Below are 12,557 nucleotides of genomic sequence, written 5' to 3' on the forward strand. Positions count from 1 at the left end.
TGTATGATGCATATGATCATGAACCATGGAACTAAACATGTTATATGGGATAGATGATGTTCATAACGAAGATGGGCCTAGACGGCCTACACATAACACGTACGAGCCTAACAATGGGCCCTAGGAAAGTCATAATGCGGACATTTAACCACACTATACTTGCAATGTGGACGTCAAACCACCATTGCTCCCAAGGCATAGCCCGACGTAAACATCATTACATAACCCATGTTGGGATTGTACATTGCAATGGACCTTAGGTACATCCCATTGGGCCTTAAATACATCAAATGGGCCATATCATATGGGCCTTATATTCATCAAGTGGGCCACGTCAATGAGCCACACCAATGGGCCTTATGTGCATTGCAATGGACCATGACCCGTGGGCCTTAGAATGCATCAAATGGGCCTAATCTTATGGGCCTTATGTGTAACAAATGGGCCACCCCAATGGGACCCCAAATGTATATCAAATGGGCCTCAACCCATAGGCCCCAAAACATTTTAATGGACCATAACCCATGGGCCCCTAATACATCAATGGGCCTTGACCCATGGGCCTTACATGCATATCAAAGTGGGCCTCAATCATGGGCCACAAGTAACTGAGGTGGGCCTTACATATATATCAAAGTGGGCCTCAATCATGGGCCACAAGTAACTGAGGTGGGCCTCCCATACCAGTAAAAAATATATATATAATATAGTATATAATATATATATACACAATACATACAATATTATATATAATATAATATTATATATATATGTATATATATATATATATATATATCTATATATATAAATATATATACACACACGTGCACATCCACACACGCACGTACACCACACGCCCACCGTCCCTGGACGGTGGGGAATAACACAAGCATCACAGTGGGTTCCAACGTCCAGGCGGACGGTGGAAAATAAAACACTTACATCACTGTGGGCTCCATGTGGGGCCCACCATAACGTTTATATTCCATCTAACCCGTTGATAAGGCCACGTAGGCCTAGATGAAGGGTGAACACCAATTCCACCCTGATCCAAAACTTCTGTGGGCCCTAAAAGGGTTTCAAAGGTAAAGGTTCAATCCCACTATTTCCAATGATGTGGGCCACCTGGGTCTTGGATCAAGATGATTTTTGGTGTGGGCCCACGTCAGGGGGTGGCCCACCCGATGGACGGGTCAGATGACAGATAAGCATCAAGGTGGGGCCCACGGCTACAGCCGTGGGTGGCTGTACGTACATCCGTCCGCCCGGACGCTGGTGCGCAGGCAGCGCTGCTGCGTTTCTGACACAGCAGCAGCATTTTACAGGTGGGGTCCACCACTCAAGGATCCACACCGTCCAATGGCCCTCCATGCCTCCAGACAAGCAAAACAAGCCCAATATTGGGCATATTTTAGTGTATAAACAGTCAGGGAAGGTTTCAATGGTGAAAACCACCATTTGGTATGGTATGGCCCCCCCGAAGGTCTGATTGCTCCCATCTTTCGGCTCAACGGCTAAAAGAGGCTTGGGAAAGGAATGGATGGTGTGGATCGAAGACATACATCAAGGTGGGGCCTACATGAATGGGCCTCCTCCATTGGCTTGGAACCAAGCTTGTATTTGTGTTTTCAGCAAACATCCAGCGTCCCTGGACGCTGGACTCTTTGGCCAAGCAAGGTGGGCCTGCTGATGAGGGCCACCACTGATGGATGGTGTGGGTACAATACACGCAAAGTGGGCCCCACTTGTAAATGGTTTGGATAACATACTAACTTCATGGTGGGGTCCATTCAAATGGGCCACACAATATCATTATCATCACAAAAAAAAAGGGAGAGAGATAGAGAGTGAGACCCGCGTAATGGAGGGACCCCAGCACTATGGACCCTCCCTTGCACTAAATCATACATCAAGTGGGTCCCATTACATGTGGCCCCATTAAAAGTAAATCCAACGGTGGAGATCCCTTCTCCACTAAAATAGACGGTCTAGATGACCCTAAGCATGCAAGGAAATAAATATCATGATGGGGTCCATGAAGAATGGCCCCATCATGGAATGATCATGATGATCCAAGTGGGCCATCGGCCACATCTTAGGGTCCAAAGTGAGATCCAAACCATTGATCGGTTGGCCTCACTTGGCCCATCTTAAAAACATCAAAAACTACCCTATCAAAGCACCCACCGCTTGATCTTCTTGCTTCCTTGGCTTCCTTAGCTCCTTGTGCTTCTCTTTGATGGAGGAAGATGAGAAATGGATGGTTGAGATGAGAGATGAAGGGGTAGGAAAGGTGGGCCTCACAAATGCATTTTTCTCTCCATGGAAAATGCTTGGACGTGAGGAGCTCTTGCTTGGATTGGATTTGAAAAAAAAGAAGGAGAGAGAGAGTTGTAAAGGGAGAGAGAGAGAGAGGGAGTGATGGATGTGGTGGTGATGGGTGTAAGAGCCCCTTTTTGACTTTTGTCGCTAATGGTGTAAGAGAAGTTATGGGTTGTAAGAAACTTTTTGACTTTGGGGCTTGCTTGGGAAAGGGTGAAAGGTGATGTGGACTTGACATGATGAGATTGATGGGATTGATTGATTGATGTGACACCTCGTAGAGATTCCCTCGAAATTCGCACGCGCGGCGTTTTTCTCACACCGAACGCTGGCCTACAACTCCCGACCAGAGCATCGCATCAGCGCGCGAGTCGCGGCATTGGAACCGCGGCGACGACGCGGTCGCTAAGGTACGAGTCCTAGGTTGAGCCGACTGGGTTGATGGCATGAGAATCAAGGTTGCGTGCAAATACCGATTAAGGGTCGAAGGTTGCCGAAATTCGACTGGAAAGACCGTGGAAGCCTATGGAACGGTACGGTCTAGGATACGGGGCTTACACTTATAACCTAAACCCGAACCCATTCTCAAATCCCAAAACCTATAACCTAAACATAAACCTTAACCTAAACCTATAACCTATAACCTAAACTCGAACCCATTCTCAAATCCCAAAACCTATAACCTAAACCTAAACCTTAACTTAAACCTATAACCTATAACATAAATCAAAACCTAAACCTAAACCTAAAACCTAAACCTATAACCTATAACCTAAATCAAAACCTATTACCTTTTCCTAAACCTTAACCTAAACCTATAACCTATAACCTAAATCAAAACCAAAACCAAACCTAAACCTAAACCTAAACCTATAACCTATAACCTAAACCTAAACCTAAAACCTAATGTATTCTCAAATCTCTAAACCTAAACCTACACCTAATCCTATTCTCAACTCCCTAACCTAAACTTAAACCTAAACTTGAAAACCCAAACCTAAACCCGATCTTGAACCCGAACCCGATTTCCTAAGCCTAAACCTTAACCTATAACCTAACCTAAACCTATACTTATAACCTAAATCTATTCTCAAATCCCAAAACCTATAACTATAACCTAAACCTAAACATATAACCTTAACCTAAACCTAAACCTATAACCTTAACCTTAACATATAACTTTAACCAAAACCTATAACCTAAACTTATTCTCAAATTCCGAACCCGATTTCCTAAACCTAAACCTTAACCTATTCTCAATTCGCTAAACCTATAGCTTATAACCTAAACCGAAACCTAAACCTATACTTTAACCTAAACCTATAACCTATAACCTAAACATAAACCTAAAACCTAAATGTATTCTCAAATCCCTAAACCTAAACCTACACCTAATCCTAATCTCAACTCCCTAACCTAAACCTAAACCTAAACCTACATCTAATCCTAATCTCAACTCCCTAACCTAAACCTAAACCTAAACTTGAAAACCCAAACCTAAACCTGATCCTGAACCCGAACTTGATTTCCTAAACCTAAACCTCAACCTATTCTCAATTCCCTAAACCTTAACCTATAACCTAACCTAAACCTAAATCTATAACCTAAACATAAACCTATAACCTAAGTGTATTCTCAAATCCTTAAACCTAAACCTACACCTAATCCTAATCTCAACTCCTTAACCTAAACCTAAACCCGATCCCGAACCCGATCCCGATTTCCTAAACCTAAACATTAACCTATTCTCAACTCCCTAAACCTATATCTTATAACCTAAACCATAACCTAAACCTAAACCTAAACCTATAACCTATAACCTTAACCTAAATCTAAACTTAAACCTGTAACCTATAACCTAAACCTAAACCTAAAACCTAAATGTATTCTCAAATCCCTAAACCTAAACCTACACCTAATCCTAATCTCAATCCCTAACCTAAACCTAAACCTAAACTTGAAAACCCAAACCTAAACTCGATCCCGAACCCGAACCCGATTTCCTAAACCTAAACCTTAACCTATTCTCAATTCCCTAAACCTATAGCTTATAACCTAAACCGAAACCTAAACCTATAACCTATAACCTAAACATAAACCTAAAACCTATATGTATTCTCAAATCCCTAAACCTAAACCTACACCTAATCCTAATCTCAACTCCTTAACCTAAACCTAAACCTAAACTTGAAACCCAAACCTAATCCTAAACCCGAACCCGATTTCCTAAACCTAAACCTCAACCTATTCGAAATTCCCTAAACCTTAACCTATAACCTAACCTAAACCTAAATCGATAACCTAAACCTAAACCTATAACCTAAGTGTATTCTCAAATCCTTAAACCTAAACCTACACCTAATCCTAATCTCAACTCCTTAACCTAAACCTAAACCCGATCCCGATTTCCTAAACCTAAACATTAACCTATTCTCAATTCCCTAAACCTATATCTTATAACCTAAACCTAAACCTAAACCTATAACCTATAACCTTAACCTAAACCTAAACTTAAACCAGTAACCTATAACCTAAACCTAAACCTAAAACCTAAATGTATTCTCAAATCCCTAAACTTAAACCTACACCTAATCCTAATCTCAACTCCCTAACCTAAACCTAAACCTAAACTTGAAAACCCAAACCTAAACCCGATCCCGAACCCGAACCCGATTTCCTAAACCTAAACCTTAACCTATTCTCAATTCCCTAAACCTATAGCTTATAACCTAAACCGAAACCTAAACCTATACCTAAACCTAAACCTAAACCTATAACCTATAACCTAAACATAAATCTAAAACCTAAATGTATTCTTAAATCCCTAAACTTAAACCTACACCTAATTCTAATCTCAACTCCCTAACCTAAACCTAAACCTAAACTTGATAACCCAAACCTAAACCCGATCCTGAACCCGAACCCGATTTCTTAAACCTAAACCTTAACCTATTCTCAATTGTCTAAACCTTAACCTATAACCTAACCTAAACCTAAATCTATAACCTAAACCTAAACCTAAAACCTAAGGGTATTCTCAAATCCCTAAACCTAAACCTACACCTAATTCTAATCTCAACTCCTTAACCTAAACTTAAACCTAAATTTGAAAACCCAAAACTAAACTCGATTCCGAACCCGAACCCGATTTCCTAAACCTAAACATTAACTTATTCTCAATTCCCTAAACCTGTATCTTATAACCTATACCTAAACCTAAATCTTAACCTAAACCTATAACTTATAACCTTGACCTAAACCTAAACCTAAACCTGTAACCTATAACCTAAACCTAAACCTAAAACCTAAATGTATTCTCAAATCCCTAAACCTAAACCTACACCTAATCCTAATATCAACTCCCTAACCTAAACCTAAACCTAAACTTGAAAACCAAAACCTAAACCCGATCCCGAACCCGAACCCGATTTCCTAAACCTAAACATTAACCTATTCTCAATTCCCTAAACCTATATCTTATAACCTAAACCTACACCTAAACCATCACCTAAACCTAAACCTATAACCTATAACCTTGACCTAAACCTAAACCTAAACCTGTAACCTATAACCTAAACCTAAACCTAAAACCTAAATGTATTCTCAAATCCCTAAACCTAAACCTACACCTAATCCTAATCTCAACTCCCTAACCTAAAACTAAACCTAAACTTGAAAACCAAAACCTAAACCCGATCCCCAACCCGAACCCGATTTCCTAAACCTAAACCTTAACCTGTTCTCAATTCCCTAAACCTATAGCTTATAACCTAAACCGAAACCTAAACCTATACCTAAACCTAAACCTATAACCTATAACCTAAACATAAACCTAAAACCTAAATGTATTCTCAAATCCCTAAACCTAAACCTACACCTAATCCTAATCTCAACTCCCTAACCTAAACCTAAACCTAAACTTGATAACCCAAACCTAAACCCGATCCTGAACCCGAACCCAATTTCCTAAACCTAAACCTTAACCTATAACCTAACCTATACCTAAATCTATAACCTATACCTAAACCTAAAACCTAAGTGTATTCTCAAATCCTTAAACCTAAACCTACACCTAATCCTAATCTCAACTCCCTAACCTAAACCTAAACCTAAACTTGAAAACCCAAACCTAAACCCGATCCCGAACCCGAACCCGATTTTCTAAACCTAAACATTAACCTATTCTCAATTCCCTAAACCTATATCTTATAACCTAAACCTTAACCTAAACCTAAACCTAAACCTAAACCTATAACCTATAACTTTAATCTAAACCTAAACCTAAACCTGTAACCTAAAACCTAAACCTAAACCTAAAACCTAAATGTATTCTCAAATCTTTAAACCTATACCTACACCTAATCATAATCTCAACTCCCTAACGTAAACCTAAACTTAAACTTGAAAACCCAAACCTAAACCCGATCCCGAACCTGAACCCGATTTCCTAAACCTGAAGCTTAACCTTTTCTCAATTCCCTAACCTATATCTTATAACCTAAACCTAAGCCTAAACCTAAACCTTAACCTAAACCTAAACCTAAACCTAAACCTAAAATCTAAATGTATTCTGAAATCCCTAAACTTAAACCTACACCTAATCCTAATCTTAACTCCCTAACCTAAACCTAAGCCTAAACTTGAAAACCAAAACCTAAACCCAATCCCGAACCCCAACTCAATTTTCAAAACCTAAACCTAAACCTATACCTAAACCTAAACCTAAACCTACAACCTATAACCTAAACATAAACCTAAAACCTAAATGTATTCTTAAATCCCTAAACCTAAACCTACACCTAATCCTAATCTCAACTCCCTAATCTAAACCTAAACCCGATCCCAAACCCGAACCCGATTTCCTAAACCTAAACCTTAACCTATTCTCAATTCCATAAACCTATTCCTTATAACCTAAACTGAAATCTAAACCTATACCTTAACCTATAACATATAACTTAAACATAAACCTAAAACTTAAATGTATTTTCAAATCCCTAAACCTAAACCTACACATAATCCTAACCTCAACTCCCTAACCTAAGCCTAAGCCTAAACTTGAAAACCCAAACCTAAACCCGATCTTGAACCCGAACCCGATTTCTTAAACGTAAACCTAAATGTATTCTTAAATCCCTAAACCTAAACCAACTCCTAATCCTAATCTCAACTCTCTAACCTAAACCTAAACTTAAACTTGAAAACCCAAACTAAAACCCGATCCCGAACCCGAACCCGATTTCCTAATCCTAAACCTTAACCTATTCTCAATTCTCTAAACCTATAGCTTATAACCTAAACCTATAACCTTAACCTAAACCTAAACCTAAACCTGTAACCTATAACCTAAACCTAAACCTAAAACCTAAATGTATTCTTAAATCCCTAAACCTAAACCTACACCTAATCCTAATCTCAACTCCCTGACCTAAACTTAAACTTGAAAACCCAAACCTAAACCTGATCTCGAACCTGAACCCGATTTCCTAAACCTAAACCTTAACCTATTCTCAATTTCCTAAACCTATAGCTTATAACCTATACCTAAACCTAAACCTAAACCTAAACCTATAATATATAACCTAAACCTAAACCTAAAACCTAATATATTATCAAATCCCTAAACCTAAACCTACACCTAATCCTAATCTCAACTCCCTAACCTAAACCTAAACCTAAACTTGAAAATTCAAACCTAAACCCGATCCCGAACCCGAACCCGATTTCCTAAACCTAAACCTTAACCTATTCTCAATTCCCTAAACCTATAGCTTATAACCTAAACCTAAACCTAAACCTAAACTTAAACTTTAACCTAAACCAATAACCTATAACCTAAACCTAAATCTAAACCTAAAACCTAAATGTATTGTCAAAATCCCTAAACCTAAACCTACACCTAATCCTAATCTCAACTCCTTAACTTAAACCTAAACCTAAACTTGAAAACCCAAACCTAAACCCGATCCCGAACCCGTACTCAATTTCCTAAACCTAAACATTAACATATTTTCAATTCCTAAACCTATAGCTTATGACCTAAACCTAAAGCTTAACCTAAACCTATAACCTATAACCTATAACCTAAACCTAAACCTAAACCTAAAACCTAAATGTATTCTCAAATCCCTAAACCTAAACCTACACCTAATCCTAATCTCAACTCCCTAACCTTAACCTAAACCTAAACTTGAAAATCCAAACCTAAACCCGATCCCGAACCCGAACCCGATTTCTTAAACCTAAACCTTAACCTATAACCTAACCTAAACCTAAACCTATAACCTAAACCTATAACCTAAACATAAGCCTAAAACCTAAACCTAAACCTAAAATCGAAATGTATTCTCAAATCCCTAAACCTAAACCTACACCTAATCCTAATCTCAACTCTCTAACCTAAACCTAAACCTAAACTTGAAAACCCAAACCTAAACCCGACCCCGAACCTGAACCCGATTTCCTAAACCTAAACCTTAACCTATAACCTAACATAAACCTAAACCTATTACCTGCACTTATAACCTAAACGTATAACCTAAACATAAGCCTAAAACCTAAACCTAAACTTAAAATCGAAATGTATGCTCAAATCCTTGAACCTAAACCTACACCTAATCCTAATCTCAACTCTCTATCCTAAATTTAAACCTAAACTTGATAACCCAAACCTAAACCTGATCCCAAACTCGGACCCGATTTCCTAAACCTTAACCTTAACCTATTCTCAATTCTCTAAAGCTATAACCTATAACTAAAACCTAAACCTTAACTTAAACCTATAACCTAAGCCTAAACCTTAACCTAAACCTAAACCAAAACCTATAACCTAAACCTTAACCTATAACCTATAACCTATAACCTAAACTTATAACCTAAAACCTAAAACCTAATCCTAAACCTAAACCTAAAACCTAAAACCTAAACGTAAACTTATTTTAATGATCAGTTTTATTTTTAAAAAGTGCCCACTTTTTTGAAAAAAGTTTATGCAATTCTTCATGATTCTGAATTATAATGTTTTGTTGGTTTAATATTTTTTTTTTCAGGTGAAAGACATAAAAAGAAAATTGTTGCTGATTTTTTTTCTTTTTATTTATTTATGATGTTAAACCTATATGTATTTATGTGTGGATGAATGTAATGTGGATAAGATTGCTTGTGTTTGGATGGATGTAGTTTATGTTTGGATGAATATAGTTTATGTTGGATTTACGTAGTTTGGGTTGTTTAGATGGATGTGAATGTGAATATGATGAAATATATTATATAACAGGTGTATATCAGGAAGAACACGATGAAATATATTGTAACAGGTGTATAGTGACCCTCTTATAAAGGACTGTCATGGACCGTCCTTTAAAAGGACTGTCAATGGCTGTCCTTTGAAGGGCCATAAGAGACGGTCCATGACAGTCCTTTTTAAGGACGGCCCATGACCGTCCTTTTAAAGGACGGTCTATAGTCGTCCTCTGAAGGCTTATCAGAGACTGCAGTTTTTTAAGGACGGTTCATGACCGTCCTTTTAAAGGACGGTCGATGGCTGTCCTTTAAAGGCTTATAAGAGACGGTCCAAGACCGTCCTTTTTAAGGACGGTTCACGACCGTCCTTTTTTAGGACGGTCCATGATCATCTTTTTTCGTCAATAAAAATGACGGTTTTCGACTGTCCTTTAAGTAATACAACACGTCAAAATTTGACGGCCCTTGCGACGGTCCATGACCGTCCTTTTTGGTCATTTGAGACAGTTTTAGACCATCCTTTTTTCACAGTTTTGGTGTAATGACTGCTCTATCTCCAGATCTATACTAGCCGCCAACCAAAGCAACACCCGTATGGATGTCATCTTCACCACTAATGAGAATATATCCTCGAAGTCTATACCTTTTCTCTGACTAAACCCTTTCATCACAAGTCTGGCCTTGAACCTCGTCCGTGAATTCTTCTGCTCAACCTTCTTTCTGAACACCCACTTGCTGCTCAAAGCTTTCTTGCCCTTAGGCAGTTTCACCATATCATAGGTGTGGTTCTTATGCAAGGATTTCATCTCGTCTTGCATAACTTTCAACCACTCCCCCTTATGCTCGTCGGCTAGGGCGTCAGAATAATCTTCTGGCTCTCCCCCATCAGTCAGCATAATGTACTCATACGGCGAGTACCTCTTGAATGGCTGTCTGTGCCTATATGACCTCCTCACCTATGGCTCAACAGGTGGATCAAGTGGGGGCTGCTCCCCTAGTCCATCTTCTAAAGGAACTCCCTCGTCCTCTGCACCTTACTGTACTCCTCCGCTATTAGGCACCACGAGAAGAATAATCGGATCCATGTCCTCTAGCTCACTTGAACTAGGCTGGTTCTTCTTTGGCTTAACAATGTCTTCTATACACTGATCTTCAAAGAAACCCACATCTCTGTTCCTGATGAGCTTCTTCTCAGTCGGATCCCACAATCTGTAACCGAACTTTTCATTACTGTACCTTAAAAACACACACTATCTGATCTTCATATCGAGCTTGGACCTCTTGTCCTTTGGTACGTGAACGGATGCCCTGCATACAAACACCTTGAGATGACTGTACGATGGATCCTGTCCAGTCCACACCTTCTCAGACACTTCTCGATTCAAAGGGGCTGATGGAGACTTTTTTATCAGATACACTGTTGTGTGCATTGCTTCTCCGTAGAACATCTTGGATAATTTCACATGGGATAACATGCATTTGATTCTTTCTACAATTGTGCGATTCATTCGCTCAGCCTCACCATTATGCTGGGGGGTTTTGAGAACCGTCTGTTCATGCCGTATACCCAGGGACTTACAATACTCACGAAAGTCACCAATGTATTCACCAACATTGTCAGTACGGATGCACTTCAATGATCTACCTGTCTCTCTCTTGACCATAACATGAAACAATTTAAACACACCAACCACCTCGTCCTTGGATTTCAAAGCAAAAACCCAAACCCTCTTAAATGCATCATTTATAAAAGTGACAAAATACAATGCCCCACCTAAGGTTTTTATCCTCATAGGACCACAAACATCAGAATAAACCAAATCTAATGCATACACTTTATTAACATGAGAAACAAATTTAATAAATGAAACTCTACGTTGTTTCCTTAATAAATAATCAATATAGGTTTTGAGAGGTATACCTGTCACATCTGTAAGGAGCCGCTTCCTCGCCAGTAGCTAAAGCCCCTTTTCACTCATGTGGCCTAGACGCCTGTGCCACATGTTAATAGCTGAATCTTCCGCGACATTGAATCCACCCTTACACACACTAACACTTGCCTTGTAAAGGATACAACACTTCTTTCCTCTGGCTGTGATCAACGAACCCTTGATGAGCGTCCAACGCCCACCAGCAAACTGGCTTTCATAGCCATCATCATCTAACCTTCCCGTCGACCTCAAGTTGAGGCGAAGGTCTGAGATATGCCTCACATCCTTGAGAACTAATGTGCAGCCTACATCAGTCTTTACACAAATATCACCGACCCCTACGATCTTCGTTATACCAGAATTTTCCATCTTCACGGTCCCATAGTCACCTGACTTGTAGCTTGTGAAGAAGTCTGTGTGGAGTTGCATAAAAGGAAGTTCCTGAGTCAATCACCCAGTCGGTGTCCTGACTCGTAGCCGTAAGACAAACATCATGATCTACTGAAAGAATAACTACAACATCGCCATCTGAAGCGACCGCAGTGGAATTTGATTCATTTTTCTCCTCATTTTCTTTTCCTTTCTTGCCGTTCTTATTCTTACGACATTCATGCTTATAATGGCCCTTCTTTCCACAATTCCAGCATGCAACATCCTTCCTAGTGCTCGACTTGCCTCTTGATTTATATCAGGCCTTCCTGCCCTTCCTGTTCTTTCCTCTCTCCCGTTCCTGTGTTACAAGAGCCTCTTACTAAGTAGACCCCTGAGACTTCCTCCTTGTCTCCTCATTGAAGAGACAGTTAGTTACCTGTTCCATGGATACCTTTCCGTTTAGCGTGGAGTTACTTAGAGACACCACCAATGTCTCTCAACTATCAGACAATGAGCTAAGCAATAGTAAGGCCTGTAATTCATCATCTAGGACCATCTTCATAGCAGAGAGTTGTTCAAAATATTGCTGACTTTATTCATGTGCTCAGCCACAGAACCACCGTCTCTAAACCTGAGATTCACAAGTCACTTTATTAGAAAAATCTTATTACTGGATATCTTTCTCTCATA

The sequence above is a fragment of the Magnolia sinica genome, chromosome 9 (assembly GCF_029962835.1).
Source record: "Magnolia sinica isolate HGM2019 chromosome 9, MsV1, whole genome shotgun sequence".
Taxonomy (NCBI): Eukaryota; Viridiplantae; Streptophyta; class Magnoliopsida; order Magnoliales; family Magnoliaceae; genus Magnolia; species Magnolia sinica.